The sequence below is a fragment of the Stegodyphus dumicola genome, chromosome X1 (assembly GCF_044657685.1).
Source record: "Stegodyphus dumicola isolate Sdum_Otavi_A_Nest chromosome X1, ASM4465768v1".
Lineage (NCBI taxonomy): Eukaryota > Metazoa > Arthropoda > Arachnida > Araneae > Eresidae > Stegodyphus > Stegodyphus dumicola.
The window spans coordinates 162771349-162784486 of NC_140780.1; the positions used below are offsets into that span (position 1 = coordinate 162771349).

The 13138-nt window shown below is 40.6% G+C and overlaps 1 protein-coding gene across 3 annotated transcripts in view; it reads left to right on the forward strand.

The window, feature by feature from the left end:
• Window positions 1-13138, forward strand: part of LOC118182558 (carboxylic ester hydrolase-like) — a 94363-nt gene that overhangs the window by 59421 nt on the left and 21804 nt on the right. The gene's annotated exons all lie outside the window — the stretch shown is intronic.

The following is a 13138-nucleotide window of genomic DNA, read 5'->3' on the forward strand; positions in this document are numbered from 1 at the left end:
TGTATATAGGACAGATATCGGTATATTCAAGCTGAATGAACAGCCGCCCAAAGTGTAGAAGACTCTGTAAATGATGATGCGGAGTACTTTTCTCTATATACATCGAACCCTTCTTTGCCATTTACACAATAGTACATCCCGACTGTAGATACAGCCCAGTAATCATTGCATGGCCTAAGTTATCATTAAAATGACAAGAATATATTTCAGCATTCATTCTCTGGCGAGAAGATTGATTAGCAAGCAAAAATGAATCGCTGCACATATATCTTTTTCTTGGAAGTTAATGACAAAATATTTCATTCCCAGCCACGGCTGAACTTACAAGTATATATATTGTTACGTTTTTCTCTTCCTGACACCAGTTGTTACGTTATTTTTTTCCTTCACGTTCGTACGGGGTTCGTAGATTTGGAGTGAATAACGACGACACTTGATGAAGTATCGAAACACACTTTATTCAACCAATATTAAACAGGACAGCTCCAATAACACTTTTTACAGTCGTCGAAAATCTACTATAAACACGCTGGAACAATCAGCGACACAGCCTTCACACTGTCAGACAATAACGGTGGAGATAGCTTCACTGCAAAGCACCAGAGTACAGCTTCCGACTCTGGTCGTTCTCGGAACTCCACGTACTCTCGAGACTCTCCACGGGATGCACTCGACGATACATAAGAGTATAGCTCTCGACTCACCACAGTCTAAGACAAAACTCGACGATGCGCTAATTCGCGATGCACTAAAAGACTCTCTCGATGCACTTGACGGCCAACTAGGCGCTAGACTTCGAGACACTCGCTCAATGACTAACTATCAGCTCGCTAGACGAGGCACACACACTAACTGACTGCGGACCAGCAGGGTTTATATAGCTTTCTGCTTGTGTTCGAGAACATTCTGGGCTAAACCGGTAAGAATTCGTTCCAGAAGGTTCTCCATCCGTCCATGGTATATCGCCAATTTTGTCGTCAAATGTGACAACCCTGCCTTCCCTTGCCATTTTTATGGCAATCCTAAAACTGCTTTGAGGGGAAGCCATCTCACCGCGCCTGTACATTTCGTAGCAATATTACAGGCTATGGTTCATTCCAGAATTACTTCAGTGCCCATGACATTCCTGACAGACTAATATTTGTGGCATCTGATCATTATTTGTTTTCCCTCCCACTTATAAGAAAACTCCACATCTAACGCCCCAGCAATGATCTTAAGACATTAAAATGATTCATAATAGATAAAGGCATCTACATAACAAAATTTTTAAAAAATACTATCAAACCAGTAACAATAGCAGTAGATTTATGCCGTAGCTGAATCTCAAAATCCTTCCCAATCCTTCAATATAGACTTAAGCAAACTCTAAATTTCCATGGAAAGAGTCATGTGAATTTATAACAACTGTAGAGACATTACGTAATTTCGAAGCAGGAGATGTGAAAAATAAGCAATGCCCTCGCCGGGAATCGAACCGCGGACCTCTCGAAAACTCGCCGAGCGTGATGAGCACTACACTACGAAGGCATGCTAAGAAGGCGGGAGAAATACCTTATACAACTTTAAGTGCTCATTTCAGCTGATCCTATTATACATATTAATGTAAGCAATCTTTCTTTTATACTTTTAGTGGGAATCCATAATGGCTGTCGTAGAGTTCTTCCTGACCCATATAGTTAGTAAGAGAGAAAGATGCTTGATAACTTCTAGTAAAGCCTATTAGTACTCTATGTTTTCACACATATCTGTATCTGCGCAGAAGGATGGCGAAAATAGGGGTATGAAAGGGATGTAGCTCTACAGGGCCAAAAATGTGTGTGTGTGTGTGTGTGTGTGTGTAAGATATAAAGTGTGAAAGAAAACACTATTAATTATTTATAATAATTATTTTGGATTGCGTCTTTCCAAATTAATTCGTTTCATCATGATGGAATGTGGATGGCTAGGATTAAAGAAACTTTTTACTATAAATATCACCGTTACTACTGTGCAACCTCTTTTTCTTTACTTCACTTGCTGCTTGCCAAGATACATGTATTGCCTCTGCTGTTTATCGCCATTATCTAAAGAGGAGTGAGCTGTATAAAACTGTGGGGTGCATAGCGCACCCATAATGATGATATGTGAACAAACATCAAAATAAATTATAAATAAATTATAAGCCAAATAAAACCGTGTTGAATCAACGCCATCTCTGCTGAAGTTTTTCTTCACCGTTATGTTATCTTAAGTATCTACGTAGCTGCTTTTCTAATCCTCAGTTCATCTACAAAATTATTACAGATACATATAGTTTCACATAGGGAACCTTAAGTTTCGTTGACGTATTCCTGACTTTACAAAACAAATGGTCAGTTTTAGAATTAAAAGAAAGAAAATGCTGTTTTTTTATTAGAAGAGAGCAAGAAACATAAAATCATGATGGATATGGTCCGTGTCTTTCACTCAGTGATATCACATTTGCCGACACAACTGACAAACTCTTATCTCGTAGACAACCGAATAAAGTAGCACTTAATAGATTTACATCATATTTTCACATCTGTCTGTTTATTTAACCGATAGCTAGGAGTGCATAGATAACAGAAATTTTTCCTGCAAGAAGAATTCTCTTTGTAGAGCTTCCGTTTCTTAACATCCCATAGAATTTCACAATCTAAGTCAGGATTCGGATTACAAAATTTCGAGGATAATTTACCCTCTTTTGAGAAGTTATTAACTAGACCAACTGTCTAACTCTCTGAGACTTTATTAACTAGAACACGTCATTAAAACTACAGTTAAGTAATGTCAAGTAAAAGGATCTGACATACCATTTTTACAACGTCGTGTTCATAAGAACCTTGACAAAGAAGGATAAATTTGCTTCCAAGGTGATATAAACAATCACATAAATATGACTGATTCCAGACTTTTCTTGATTTTTTAAAAAATTTATTTCTTCCGCATTGTCTTAAAACATTAATCTTTTGAAAAATGTATGTTATGTTTTTGTACATGCTATACATGATGCATTCATTTGATTAAAACGGAACGAAGGAAAAGAAAATGTTAATTGTTTTGAGTACACAAACAGTTATTTTCAATCTCTGTTTAGGAATCGATTCTTGCGAGTAAATTTCGAGAGAGTAAATTTCGAGAATTTATGACGTTTTGGTGAAACTATGATGGAGAAAATAGAGAGTGCGTGCGCAGTGAGAAAGCAAATAATGTCTTGTTTTTTTAATGCGGCTTCGTTTTTATGTGATTACGAAAAGTCTCGAGGAAAGCCTGCCTAAGGAAAGGAGTGATTCCGTGGAGGACTTTCTAAGGGAAACTGATTCGTTAACACGTTACACATGGGGAAAACCACGAAAATGCCCATGCAGCCAGCCCGTTCGCGGGATTCGAATCTCAGAGCTAACTACCACTAATCAGCGACTTTACCGCTCGCAAATTGGTGAGCTTTTTAACGCGTACTTGCTATGTTTATTTTAGTGTCTCAGTAATGATATTTTTGCTGTGGAAAAAATTGATTTTGTATGAAACTGAATTAACAAAACAGGTTTTTAGTGAACTGAATACGTTCAACTCGATGATTAGTTTGGAGAAGCCGATTTCAATTCATATTTGGTAGACCATTTTATATTTATCTATATTTAGTTTATAGTAAAGTATGGCTATTCTTTATAACCTGTGTGTATGTGTGTGTGTCGGGAATATATTACGTATGTATCTGCTATTTTTTACATCATAAAAATACTGTTATACAAATATATGCTTAGTGACTACTGTTATGGCATGCAATATTGCCATCAAAATGTTCGTTATTATGTTGCACAACATGAGCTAATGCAATCAAAAGAAAAATAATGCATAAAAACTGAAATATTGCAATGTATAATCAGTAGTTAAGTAAATTAAGTACTTTAACTAGCGGGCAAGCCCGCCAGCTGAGCGGGCTGAAGCCCGCTTATCATTGTTCGTTTTTAAAAGATATCCTATGTTAAATTTGGCCGGTATTGAAAAGTTGAACCGAACTACCATTTTTTAGCGGCATTCCGCGGGCTTCCCCCGCTTTTTTCACCTATGCATCCAGAAGTTACCGCATACACTATACATATGCGGAAAATCACGAAAACATCCATGCTTCCAGCCCTTTCGCGGGTATTCGAAATTTGGACCGAAATACCAGTGTTCAGCGCTTTTGGGCGGGAGCCCGCCCAAAACAGTGTTCACGTGTGCATGCAAAAGATACTGCGTACCCCGTACACATGCGTAAAATCACGAAAACACCCCTCCAGCCAGCCCGCTGCCGATTCGAAAGTTGGACCGAAATACAATTTTTCAGCGATTTTGCGCGTGCTGTGCCCGCTTTATTCACGTATGCATGCTGAAGATGGTGCATAAACGATACACATGCGTAAAATCACGAAAACAAACATGGAGCCTGCCTGTTCGCCGGTATTCGAAAGTTGGACCGAATTACCAGTGTTATGTGGCTTTGCGCGGGCTCTGCCCGCTTTATTCACATATACACCCAGAAGATACTCCATACACTATACACATGCGTAAAATCACGAAAACACCCATGGAGCCAGCCAGTTCGTCGGGATTCGAAATTACCGCATTACCAGAACCGCATTACCAGTATTCTGTGCCCGCTTTATTCACGTATGCATCCATGAGATACTTTATAAACGATACACATGCGAACAATCACGAAAACACCCATGCAGCCAGCCCGCTCGCCGAGATTCGAAAGTTTGAGCGAACTACCAGCGTTCAGCGGTTTTACCCGGTATCCGCGCGCTGTATTCACGTATGCATCCAAATTTTATATACAGTACCCCGGAATTCGAAAGTAGGACCGAAATACCAGTGTTCAGAGATTTTGTGGACCGGGCTGCGCCCGCTTTATACACATAAGCATGGAGAGGATACTGCATAAACGATACACATGAGTTAAAGCAAGAAAACACCCGGGGAGCCAGCTCGTTCGCCGACACCGAAAGTTGGATCGAACTACCAGCGTTAAGAGGTTTTGAGCAGGCTGCGCCCACTTTTATCACATATGCATCCAGAAATCACTTTATACACTATACACATGCGGAAAATCAGGAAAACACCCATGCAGCCAGCCCGCTCGCAGAGATTCGAATGTTTGACCGAACTACCAGTGTTCAGCGGTTTTACCCGGTATCCGCGCGCTGTATTCACGTATGCGACCAAATTTTATGTACAGTACTCCGGAATTCGAAAGTTGGACCGAACTACCAGTGTTCTGTAGTTTTGCGCGAGCTGCTCCCGCTTTATTCAAGTATGCATGCAGAAGATACCGCATACACGTTACACATGCGAAAAATCCCGAAAACACACAATGAGCCAACACGGTCGCTTGGATTCGAAAGTTGGACCGAACTACCAGTAATCAGAGGTTTTGAGCGAATTTCGGCCGCTTTATTCACTTATGCATCCAGAAGATGCTGCGTACACGAGGCACATGCGTAAAATCACGCAAACACCCATGGACCCAGCCCGTTCGCCGGGATTCGAAATTAGGACCGAACTACCAGAGTTCAGCTTTATTCATTTATGCATCCAGAAGACACTGCATACACAACAGATATGCGTAAAATCACAAAAAACATGAGTGTAGCCTGCCTGCTCACCGGGATTCGAAAGTTACCGTATACCATCTCAAAGGAGCAAAGAAAAATCTTTAATCTAAAAAAAAAAAAAAAGTGTGAATTTAATTTTTATTGGTGCGAACTTATTTAAAATATCATTTGCATTAAAAGATAATATCTAAATTAAGTGCACGTATCTAATAACATAAAAAAATATATTATTCCAAAAAATCAAATTTATTATTAAAAAAATAACAACATATTTTTAAAAAATAGCTTTTTCAGATTTTTTTAATTAATATCCCAGCTGATTAAAGTTGTACAACTTCAAGAACGTCATCATTTAAATTTAATGTAATATAATAACTTTTATTCAATATCAATAAAAGAATTAACGTGACAATCATCCTAACCTGAAATTAAAAAAAAATTGTGAAAAGCAGCTGTTTATTTAAAATGCCTACATTAACGAAATATTTTTAAAATACAGTTAGGTAACATGCAATCGCGTGCTTTATTCAACTTTAGAATATAACCTTGATTTGTATCTGCGGCGATTCAAGAAACTGTTGCAATCGGAAAAATGAGCCCGAAAATTAGCGTTTTCACAGTTTTTAATTAATATCTCAGCTGATTAACGTCCTACGAAGATGAGAATGGTATCATTGGATTCGTAGAATTTTTTGGAATCCGCAGACACCTGCCTCGAATTCCAACTCAGCGCCGTTCCGTAGATATTTAAGAAAAAAGAAATTGACACGTGACCTTTCGCCAGCACAAATCTCGAGCGGAAGCAATTGTCATCCCCCCGGCGCTTTCGAAAAAGCAATTTTATCTCAGCTAATTCCGAGACGGTTGCCACTCCGAAAAATGAAATAACGTTTTCGCAGTTTTTAATTAATAACTCCGCCGATTATTGTCGTACGAAGGTGGGACCGGTATCGATGGATTCGTTGATTTTTTTCGAATACGGGGATATGCGTTTCGAATCGCAACTCGGCGCCGTTCCGCAGATATTCGAGAAAAACGAATTTGGCACTCGGCCAAATCCCTAAAATAGGGGAAACCCGTGAAAGAAAGTGCAAAACGTAGGGAAATGTAGGGAGAAAATCAGTTTTTAATTAATATCTCGGCTAATTAAAGTCGCACGAAGATGCCGATGGTCAATATGGCGAGCCACGGGAATTCTGAATCCAACGGTACCTTCCGCTAAGCTCTACACCCAGCCGTTCCCGAGGAGATGATGTTACAAACACACAAACAGACAGAGGCACACAGATTTTAATAGTATAGACTAGCGGGCAAGCCCGCCAGCTGAGCGGGCTGAAGCCCGCTTATCATTGTTCGTTTTTAAAAGATATCCTATGTTAAATTTGGCCGGTATTGAAAAGTTGAACCGAACTACCATTTTTTAGCGGCATTCCGCGGGCTTCCCCCGCTTTTTTCACCTATGCATCCAGAAGTTACCGCATACACTATACATATGCGGAAAATCACGAAAACACCCATGCATCCAGCCCTTTCGCGGGTATTCGAAATTTGGACCGAAATACCAGTGTTCAGCGCTTTTGGGGGGAGCCCGCCAAAAACAGTGTTCACGTGTGCATGCAAAAGATACTGCGTACCCCGTACACATGCGTAAAATCACGAAAACACCCCTCCAGCCAGCCCGCTGCCGATTCGAAAGTTGGACCGAAATACAATTTTTCAGCGATTTTGCGCGTGCTGTGCCCGCTTTATTCACGTATGCATGCTGAAGATGGTGCATAAACGATACACATGCGTAAAATCACGAAAACAAACATGGAGCCTGCCTGTTCGCCGGTATTCGAAAGTTGGACCGAATTACCAGTGTTATGTGGCTTTGCGCGGGCTCTGCCCGCTTTATTCACATATACACCCAGAAGATACTCCATACACTATACACATGCGTAAAATCACGAAAACACCCATGGAGCCAGCCAGTTCGTCGGGATTCGAAATTACCGCATTACCAGTATTCTGTGCCCGCTTTATTCACGTATGCATCCATGAGATACTTTATAAACGATACACATGCGAACAATCACGAAAACACCCATGCAGCCAGCCCGCTCGCCGAGATTCGAAAGTTTGAGCGAACTACCAGCGTTCAGCGGTTTTACCCGGTATCCGCGCGCTGTATTCACGTATGCATCCAAATTTTATATACAGTACCCCGGAATTCGAAAGTAGGACCGAAATACCAGTGTTCAGAGATTTTGTGGACCGGGCTGCGCCCGCTTTATACACATAAGCATGGAGAGGATACTGCATAAACGATACACATGAGTTAAAGCAAGAAAACACCCGGGGAGCCAGCTCGTTCGCCGACACCGAAAGTTGGATCGAACTACCAGCGTTAAGAGGTTTTGAGCAGGCTGCGCCCACTTTTATCACATATGCATCCAGAAATCACTTTATACACTATACACATGCGGAAAATCAGGAAAACACCCATGCAGCCAGCCCGCTCGCAGAGATTCGAATTTTTGACCGAACTACCAGTGTTCAGCGGTTTTACCCGGTATCCGCGCGCTGTATTCACGTATGCGACCAAATTTTATGTACAGTACCCCGGAATTCGAAAGTTGGACCGAACTACCAGTGTTCTGTAGTTTTGCGCGGGCTGCTCCCGCTTTATTCAAGTATGCATGCAGAAGATACCGCATACACGTTACACATGCGAAAAATCCCGAAAACACACAATGAGCCAACACGGTCGCTTGGATTCGAAAGTTGGACCGAACTACCAGTAATCAGAGGTTTTGAGCGAATTTCGGCCGCTTTATTCACTTATGCATCCAGAAGATGCTGCGTACACGAGGCACATGCGTAAAATCACGCAAACACCCATGGACCCAGCCCGTTCGCCGGGATTCGAAATTAGGACCGAACTACCAGAGTTCAGCTTTATTCATTTATGCATCCAGAAGACACTGCATACACAACAGATATGCGTAAAATCACAAAAATCATGAGTGTAGCCTGCCTGCTCACCGGGATTCGAAAGTTACCGTATACCATCTCAGAGGAGCAAAGAAAAATCTTTAATCTAAAAAAAAAAAAAAAAAGTGTGAATTTAATTTTTATTGGTGCGAACTTATTTAAAATATCATTTGCATTAAAAGATAATATCTAAATTAAGTGCACGTATCTAATAACATAAAAAAATATATTATTCCAAAAAATCAAATTTATTATTAAAAAAATAACAACATATTTTTAAAAAATAGCTTTTTCAGATTTTTTAATTAATATCCCAGCTGATTAAAGTTGTACAACTTCAAGAACGTCATCATTTAAATTTAATGTAATATAATAACTTTTATTCAATATCAATAAAAGAATTAACGTGACAATCATCCTAACCTGAAATTAAAAAAAAATTGTGAAAAGCAGCTGTTTATTTAAAATGCCTACATTAACGAAATATTTTTAAAATACAGTTAGGTAACATGCAATCGCGTGCTTTATTCAACTTTAGAATATAACCTTGATTTGTATCTGCGGCGATTCAAGAAACTGTTGCAATCGGAAAAATGAGCCCGAAAATTAGCGTTTTCACAGTTTTTAATTAATATCTCAGCTGATTAACGTCCTACGAAGATGAGAATGGTATCATTGGATTCGTAGAATTTTTTGGAATCCGCAGACACCTGCCTCGAATTCCAACTCAGCGCCGTTCCGTAGATATTTAAGAAAAAAGAAATTGACACGTGACCTTTCGCCAGCACAAATCTCGAGCGGAAGCAATTGTCATCCCCCCGGCGCTTTCGAAAAAGCAATTTTATCTCAGCTAATTCCGAGACGGTTGCCACTCCGAAAAATGAAATAACGTTTTCGCAGTTTTTAATTAATAACTCCGCCGATTATTGTCGTACGAAGATGGGACCGGTATCGATGGATTCGTTGATTTTTTTCGAATACGGGGATATGCGTTTCGAATCGCAACTCGGCGCCGTTCCGCAGATATTCGAGAAAAACGAATTTGGCACTCGGCCAAATCCCTAAAATAGGGGAAACCCGTGAAAGAAAGTGCAAAACGTAGGGAAATGTAGGGAGAAAATCAGTTTTAAATTAATATCTCGGCTAATTAAAGTCGCACGAAGATGCCGATGGTCAATATGGCGAGCCACGGGAATTCTGAATCCAACGGTACCTTCCGCTAAGCTCTACACCCAGCCGTTCCCGAGGAGATGATGTTACAAACACACAAACAGACAGAGGCACACAGATTTTAATAGTATAGACTAGCGGGCAAGCCCGCCAGCTGAGCGGGCTGAAGCCCGCTTATCATTGTTCGTTTTTAAAAGATATCCTATGTTAAATTTGGCCGGTATTGAAAAGTTGAACCGAACTACCATTTTTTAGCGGCATTCCGCGGGCTTCCCCCGCTTTTTTCACCTATGCATCCAGAAGTTACCGCATACACTATACATATGCGGAAAATCACGAAAACACCCATGCATCCAGCCCTTTCGCGGGTATTCGAAATTTGGACCGAAATACCAGTGTTCAGCGCTTTTGGGGGGAGCCCGCCAAAAACAGTGTTCACGTGTGCATGCAAAAGATACTGCGTACCCCGTACACATGCGTAAAATCACGAAAACACCCCTCCAGCCAGCCCGCTGCCGATTCGAAAGTTGGACCGAAATACAATTTTTCAGCGATTTTGCGCGTGCTGTGCCCGCTTTATTCACGTATGCATGCTGAAGATGGTGCATAAACGATACACATGCGTAAAATCACGAAAACAAACATGGAGCCTGCCTGTTCGCCGGTATTCGAAAGTTGGACCGAATTACCAGTGTTATGTGGCTTTGCGCGGGCTCTGCCCGCTTTATTCACATATACACCCAGAAGATACTCCATACACTATACACATGCGTAAAATCACGAAAACACCCATGGAGCCAGCCAGTTCGTCGGGATTCGAAATTACCGCATTACCAGTATTCTGTGCCCGCTTTATTCACGTATGCATCCATGAGATACTTTATAAACGATACACATGCGAACAATCACGAAAACACCCATGCAGCCAGCCCGCTCGCCGAGATTCGAAAGTTTGAGCGAACTACCAGCGTTCAGCGGTTTTACCCGGTATCCGCGCGCTGTATTCACGTATGCATCCAAATTTTATATACAGTACCCCGGAATTCGAAAGTAGGACCGAAATACCAGTGTTCAGAGATTTTGTGGACCGGGCTGCGCCCGCTTTATACACATAAGCATGGAGAGGATACTGCATAAACGATACACATGAGTTAAAGCAAGAAAACACCCGGGGAGCCAGCTCGTTCGCCGACACCGAAAGTTGGATCGAACTACCAGCGTTAAGAGGTTTTGAGCAGGCTGCGCCCACTTTTATCACATATGCATCCAGAAATCACTTTATACACTATACACATGCGGAAAATCAGGAAAACACCCATGCAGCCAGCCCGCTCGCAGAGATTCGAATTTTTGACCGAACTACCAGTGTTCAGCGGTTTTACCCGGTATCCGCGCGCTGTATTCACGTATGCGACCAAATTTTATGTACAGTACCCCGGAATTCGAAAGTTGGACCGAACTACCAGTGTTCTGTAGTTTTGCGCGGGCTGCTCCCGCTTTATTCAAGTATGCATGCAGAAGATACCGCATACACGTTACACATGCGAAAAATCCCGAAAACACACAATGAGCCAACACGGTCGCTTGGATTCGAAAGTTGGACCGAACTACCAGTAATCAGAGGTTTTGAGCGAATTTCGGCCGCTTTATTCACTTATGCATCCAGAAGATGCTGCGTACACGAGGCACATGCGTAAAATCACGCAAACACCCATGGACCCAGCCCGTTCGCCGGGATTCGAAATTAGGACCGAACTACCAGAGTTCAGCTTTATTCATTTATGCATCCAGAAGACACTGCATACACAACAGATATGCGTAAAATCACAAAAATCATGAGTGTAGCCTGCCTGCTCACCGGGATTCGAAAGTTACCGTATACCATCTCAGAGGAGCAAAGAAAAATCTTTAATCTAAAAAAAAAAAAAAAAAGTGTGAATTTAATTTTTATTGGTGCGAACTTATTTAAAATATCATTTGCATTAAAAGATAATATCTAAATTAAGTGCACGTATCTAATAACATAAAAAAATATATTATTCCAAAAAATCAAATTTATTATTAAAAAAATAACAACATATTTTTAAAAAATAGCTTTTTCAGATTTTTTAATTAATATCCCAGCTGATTAAAGTTGTACAACTTCAAGAACGTCATCATTTAAATTTAATGTAATATAATAACTTTTATTCAATATCAATAAAAGAATTAACGTGACAATCATCCTAACCTGAAATTAAAAAAAAATTGTGAAAAGCAGCTGTTTATTTAAAATGCCTACATTAACGAAATATTTTTAAAATACAGTTAGGTAACATGCAATCGCGTGCTTTATTCAACTTTAGAATATAACCTTGATTTGTATCTGCGGCGATTCAAGAAACTGTTGCAATCGGAAAAATGAGCCCGAAAATTAGCGTTTTCACAGTTTTTAATTAATATCTCAGCTGATTAACGTCCTACGAAGATGAGAATGGTATCATTGGATTCGTAGAATTTTTTGGAATCCGCAGACACCTGCCTCGAATTCCAACTCAGCGCCGTTCCGTAGATATTTAAGAAAAAAGAAATTGACACGTGACCTTTCGCCAGCACAAATCTCGAGCGGAAGCAATTGTCATCCCCCCGGCGCTTTCGAAAAAGCAATTTTATCTCAGCTAATTCCGAGACGGTTGCCACTCCGAAAAATGAAATAACGTTTTCGCAGTTTTTAATTAATAACTCCGCCGATTATTGTCGTACGAAGATGGGACCGGTATCGATGGATTCGTTGATTTTTTTCGAATACGGGGATATGCGTTTCGAATCGCAACTCGGCGCCGTTCCGCAGATATTCGAGAAAAACGAATTTGGCACTCGGCCAAATCCCTAAAATAGGGGAAACCCGTGAAAGAAAGTGCAAAACGTAGGGAAATGTAGGGAGAAAATCAGTTTTAAATTAATATCTCGGCTAATTAAAGTCGCACGAAGATGCCGATGGTCAATATGGCGAGCCACGGGAATTCTGAATCCAACGGTACCTTCCGCTAAGCTCTACACAATGCCGTTCCCGAGGAGATGATGTTACAAACACACAAACAGACAGAGGCACACAGATTTTAATAGTATAGATTTGCCGATTAGGAGGGCAGATTTTACTTCTTCATCTTTAATTCCAAACAGGATTATGTCCTCAGAGGCAGAATTCGGTTCATTAAAGTCTAAGGAAAAATAATATTTTCTCAGAAATTCTAATTCGAGTATGCAAGGGTCAGTAATATTTGCTACATATGCCGTGTGATTGTAGGCGGCACTTCCAAACGTGATGTTAAAGTTTAATTTTCCATCGATATCGATTTTATCCCTGGAAACAGTCTGCAGGGTAACGCAGGCCGGTGTCCAGATAAGTT